This window comes from Triticum urartu, chromosome 7 (assembly GCF_003073215.2).
Source record: "Triticum urartu cultivar G1812 chromosome 7, Tu2.1, whole genome shotgun sequence".
NCBI classification, from domain to species: domain Eukaryota; kingdom Viridiplantae; phylum Streptophyta; class Magnoliopsida; order Poales; family Poaceae; genus Triticum; species Triticum urartu.
The window spans coordinates 712,941,154-712,947,397 of NC_053028.1; the positions used below are offsets into that span (position 1 = coordinate 712,941,154).

Genomic DNA, 6,244 nt, shown 5'->3' on the forward strand with positions numbered 1-6,244 from the left:
ACCTGATCTGCATTGGTGCTTGGGAAATATGCCCTTTGTGAATACTAGCCATTTGATCAATGTCTTCCCATCACATTTATGGTGCAATCTTTTTTGTTGGAAGATTTCAAAGAACGATTAAAAGAAACCTCACTCGATGCGACCTCTCCCCTGCTGCCTGCAGTAATTGCTTCACCCAGGCCGTGCAGCTCGTCAAGATCGACTGCGGGGCAAGTCTCCGGCCAGGTAATCTAAAGATACTCTTCGCTCCCCCGCCATTATGCTATCAAATCAACAGCCGATTTGTGTAAGGGAAATCAAACAGTTAAGGCAATTTTGATGCAGAGACAGTTGATGTGAGTCAGGTCAAGTGGTTGTTCATTGACCATGAGAAAAGGAGAAAAAATAACACGTCACAAATATGGTGATAACATAATACTCTTGTAATCCACTTAATAAATCAGAAAAGAAATAAGCACGTACACAGACAGGCCACATCATCGTCAAGATGTAGAAACATTTTTACTAGGGATCGAGATTACATTGAGGTAAACAGGTACACATGTTTAACCGAGGGAGGTTCATAACGAGACTTAATAAATGCCTTGGGAAGTAGGAAATATTTTCCGTCCTTGAAAGGACGGTGTACTATCGCTGGGGACGCGTCCCTTCGACCTGCACAAAATATACAAACAAGAAAATAGCTTAGTTGAGCGTGAGTCATGAAGTTGATCCTGCACTAATTAACGTTTATTCACAGATCGAAGCAAACAAATAGTATTGATTGATTTGCTGCGGTTCAGTGTATATATACTTTGAGATAAATCAGCAAATATGCTGAGCATTAAATGAAGACAAACCGCTCTCATATTTCAAACTAATTTACATGTGTGGACAGACAAACATGAGCAGATATAGTTTGTGGCAACAAAATTGGAAGAGGAGCAAGATTGATGGAAGACAAATCAGCTAAACTTAAGTTGTGTACGACGTACCTCGCATCCTTTCCGCAGCAGCTCCTTTAGTGTGCTGTCATTCTTCAGAAATAAGGCACACCTCGGCCAATGTCACGTGATTGAGGTACGAAAGGTCTAGCAACTCCTCGCAAACCTTGACCATCTTCTCGCACTCCCAAAGTGTTAGGATTGATAGTTTAGACATTGTCCCTTCCTCCGTCCTCCACTCCTCGACGGAAAACCTGTGAAGTTCTAACTCTTGCAGCTGAGGAAACCCTTGGGCAGAGCAGGACATAATTTTGCCTTCATACCCCTGTAATTTCAGCACCACAAGACATGGAAGCTTCTCTAGGATCGGCATTGGGTCTTGTTTAATGACATCGCCGTATAGAACAAGACGCCGTACACTTTGTGGGAACTCATGAGGCAACTTATCAAGCACACCGAATTGGCCAAGAGTAATATCAACAAGGTGAGGCATGTTTGCAAATAGGTTAAACACCTCTATGGACATGGGGAACATCATCAAGAATAAGGTTGTTAGTTGATTCATCTGGCCCAGGAAAATAACCATGTCATGATAGCACCATTTAGTGCCAACATGTGAAATAGACAAAAACAAGGTCTGGAGCTCTTTGTGATGCAGTCGGACACTCTTTGCAGGCGGTGGTGGTGAAAACCTATAATCAAGGTATACATTCCTTAAACTGGGGATATCCCAGAGGGACATTGGTACTTGCGATTCCAAGTACGAGTCCCTTAGATCTAGAGTCTGCAAGTATAAAAGCTGGCCTATTGAGGAAGGTAGCACTACACCCCCACAGTTTCCCAACCTAAGATATCTTAGGTGAATGCAGCCACTGATCACTGTAGAGAAATCTTTCAATGTTGACTTTTCAATGCTAAGAACTCTCAGGAGCCTCAGTTTAGGAATGGACGCTGATTCAAGTTCAAAGCCAAGCACACTTCGGATATTAGTTGTCCCAGGTAAAATCTCATTACTTAAACTCTGGAAACTACAGCGATAGGATACCAAGTTATTTGATGATGCTGGTTCGCCAACTTGGCCTGCATTTTTGTAGAGTACTCCACATGTCAGAAAGAAGCTAGCCACATATAAGGACATGTATTAAAATAGAATATTGAACTATATAGCAAGAGAGCAGGAGATGAAGCCTGACCTGTAGTTTTGTTCTTCACATCAAGAAAACCATCTTGCCTTGCTTCTTCTGCACACCAGTCATGTAAGATATCATGAATCTTTATAATGTCGATACATCCATGTGCCCTGCTTCTTTCAATAACTTCTACCAAACTTCTCTGGGCCAACTCGGCTACGTACTTATGCGCTGTTTCTTCTAGCTTATGGTTTGGTATCTGTGGAATGAAGCCTTCTGCTATCCATAATTCTATAAGTCTGGGCACATCTATTATGTAATCCTTGGGATAAGAAGCAATATAGAGGAAACAAGACCTTAAATAATGATTTGGCAGGTCCTTGTAACTCTGAGCCACAATGTTCCGCACCATCTGCCCATTTCTGGTCGATGGCCAATCCAATAGTATATCCGACCATTCTCGTGCATTTAAATGTTTTGATAGGTAACCCCCCAATAGTGCAAGTGCAAGTGGTAACCCATCGCATTTATTTGCAAGCTTTCTGCCAAGTTTTTCAAACTCATCCAGATCATGTATGATAGACCTTTTGTATGATGGTAAGGCTTTGCTACTCAAAAGTTCCCAACTTTTTTCTTCATCAAGCTTCTTTAAAATTATGAACATGGGTTGGCATTTGAACATGATTATCAATATCTCTTCGTGTGGTTATAAGTATTCTACTACCATTGGCTGCATCTGGAAAGGCTCTAATGCTTCTGTTTAATTGCTCCCATGTATCTGTTTCCCACACATCATCAAGAACCACTAAGCATTTTGTTTGCAACAAGAAATCATTGATCTTTTGTCCCACCTCATACTCATTCAATTTATCAATTGACTCATCTGTACTCTCCATAATTTGTTTCATAATTTCCTTGAGTAAATCAATGCCTTTGTATTTTTGAGATACAGTAACCCAAGCAGTTTTGCGGAAGTGTTCTTGGACTCTATATGACATGAAGACTTTCTTAGCAAGTACTGTTTTTCCTGCCCCACCCATAGCAACTATGGAGATAGCACTAAGACTCTTCTCTGTGTCAACTAATTTCTCCACTATTTCTTCGTACTCACCCTCAAAGCCAACAAGTACAATTTCTTCATAGTTTTGATGCTTAGGATAATCTTGTTGGAACTCATCATCAACATGAACATTTTCTATTGGCATATTCCCCAAATCAACTATTTTCAGGCGGTTTGCACTTTCAACTATCTCAGAAATTTTCCTCTTGATGCGTTCGATTTCAACACCAACATTAAGAAGGGTATTCAAATCACTTGGTAGGCGAGCGTACCTTGCAATGGCACCCATGAATCCCTTCTTGAGCCTGTTTCTCTTCTGCATGTGATCCACTACTTCAATGGCATTGTCAGCCTCATACCCCACATCTCTGATCTGGCTGACCAAGACAACAATATCTTCATCTCTGTGCCTCCGCTTGGTGTCGGCATCTCTAAGGAAGCCTTGCAGCCGCTTGAGCTCATCTTTTAGGGACTCCACTTCAAGGGTGACTCCACACAGGAGTGTGGTCTCCCGATTTGCAAGTGTGTTGACATTGCTGAGCACGATGCTATAGGCCGACTCAGCCATTAGTAACTCCTCCTTGTTGTCTCCGGCTCTCAGATCGATCAGAGATAAGTGGTTAGAAGAATGCAGATGTGTGTGGCTTATGATGACATGGTGTTTGGCTTTGTATTGCTTCTTGTTTCCAGCTCGATGACAGAGAAGAGAGCAGAGCATATAGTATATGAAAGATTGGATCTGGATCTGAAAAAGGAGCTTTCTTCTCCCGAGGACGGTGTGAGCTTTCCCTTTAGGAACCAAGCGACATGTTCTTTTTTAGAATAGAATCTTTCTTTACTGCAGCATGACTGCAAGAATAATTAATAAGGAAATTAAACCAAGAAAGCTGCCCTCCATGATGCCATGCTTGAGATGGGCAAAAGCTCTTTAATACTCTGTAGTTTAGATAATCTGCAGTGCAAAGGTGAGTTCGACCCCCCCCCCCCCCTGACTATCTTATATTGTACTCCTATCTTAGTAGAGGATGTAAACTTTTCAGAGAGTTAAACAGAGAGGGATGCTGCTCTGCATGTGTGTCATGACGTTTGAGCGTTTCTTCAGTAGAGTACAGGACATTCAGCTCTGTTTGGGATCCTGATGTAGTGTGATTACAAGTAGAAGAATCTAGCTAGAGTGTTGTTTGTGTTCATTGGACAATGTTTAATTTTGTAGAGAACAGGACATTCAACTCTGTTTTTTCAATATTCCAAATCTGTAGCGAAACTCTGAATTTTACATCGCTGATCCATACATACAGACTTGAACAAAAATAGGTGGCTTTTCAGATACTGAAAACGTATGTGTTGCAGTTGATTGAGGCCGGGTGGAAGCACTGTGAAAGGTTTTCAGAGTTGTCTCAGTTGATCAGACCCAAACAAGCATAGACACCGGTAATTAACCATGATTCAGGGTACATGATTCAAATGTTTCCTGCAACCGAATCCCCATAAGTTGAACAGAGGGAACAGACAAAGGAAAATCTGCAACATCTGAGTACACGTAGATGCAGTGGCTCGTTTGTGCAGATTTCAGTCCATCAGCATGCATATATAGAGGCCAAACAACCACAAACCAAATCATCAGAAATACATGGGCGTGCATTTGTCGGTGTACAAAAGTAGGGGCACTCTTACCACTTTACTTGTGCACGGGCAGTCGGAGCCGCGCCCACGGCCACACCAAGCAGGGCAGAGGAGGGAAGCCGGAGCACAAGGCAACCAAAGCAACGCCAAGACCAAGAGACACGAAGAGCAAAGGGGCGAGGTGGACTCCCCTGGCAAGACCCTTGCCGGGGCAACTTGCCCGACGCCAGCAGAGTATGCCACCCTTGAGCCCACGGGTTCCAACACCACCAACAAACCACATTGGAACCAAGGCTCGGGAGGCACCTCCGTGGTGGCATGCAGATCTTCGTCAAGATCATGAACATACAAGATCAGATGAGGACCACAAGACGACGACCCTCGGCGAGATCCTTGCCAAGGAGATCCACGAGACCCCCGGCAAGACCCTTGCCGGGGACGACCACGGTGCTGCGGCAAGACCCTTACCGGGGCCCCGGCAAGGCCCTTGCCGAGGAAACTTACGGGGCCGCGGCCAGGCCCACGTCTGCCAAGACTACACCGCCGCTCCCATGCAGCTGCTAGCTCAACCAGCTGGGCAGGCATCTGCGTGGCAGCGTGCGGCCTCTACGCCGACTCAGCTAGCACCTGCGTGGTGGCATGCAGATCTTCGTGATGACTCCACCACCGCGCCAGCCCAGCAGCCAGCCAACGTGGCGCTACAACGCCTCGTCAGCTCGGACGCGCGTCGCAGCCAGGCGAGGCGGCGGCAGCTGGGACGAGCTTCCTCGCCGTCCCCGATAAAGCAAGAGGGGCACGTCAGCAGCGCATTAAATGTGTTTGTCCTACGGTGCCAGAGGATAGACTCATCCACTATACTCCTTTCCATCTCCTGTGTGCCACTGTGGCGACCCCTTTTGTCTATAAAGGAGGCCTGACGCGACCAGGAGAAGGAGTCGGATCTTTTGGACTATGGACACACCGTAGCTAGTTGAAGAACTCAAAAACATTCAAATACATACACCAAAGCAGGACTAGGGTTTTACGCATCCTCGCGGCCCGAACCTGGGTAAACGATCCTTGTGCTGGCTTCTGGACCTGCTCTTTGCACAACCCCGCGCCCGCCAACCGTAGAAGGGATCCCAGTGATCCCATAGGTGTTGTTTCCACCGACATCCTTGGCGTGCCAGGTAGGGGACGCAGTTGTGAAAATCCAGTCTAGCGGTTAGCCTAGCAGTTCTTCATCGCCATGGCTCCCAAGAAGAAGATGATCACGGTGATCGGTTCATCCGGAGCCGGACGGCCCATACCGGTGCGGGCGAGCAGCGGGCCGGTCGCGGACAGAACCCGAGGCGCGGCCCGCGAGCACCAACATCGCTCTGGCAGTCAGAGCCTGGCGAGGGGCGTCGTTCATGCGCAAGACGACGGGCCGCACGTCGCCGAACCCAAGGACGGAGTTGCCCCCCCAGGCGGCGTGGGGCCCTCCAGGGGTGGCGTCGTGCCACCTACGGGCGGCGTAGCAACCTCCA

At 46.4% G+C, this 6,244-nt stretch overlaps 1 pseudogene; it reads right to left on the reverse strand.

The window, feature by feature from the left end:
- Nucleotides 1–697: 697 nt before the first annotated feature.
- Nucleotides 698–3,797, reverse strand: LOC125522249 (annotated as a pseudogene).
- Nucleotides 3,798–6,244: the final 2,447 nt, after the last annotated feature.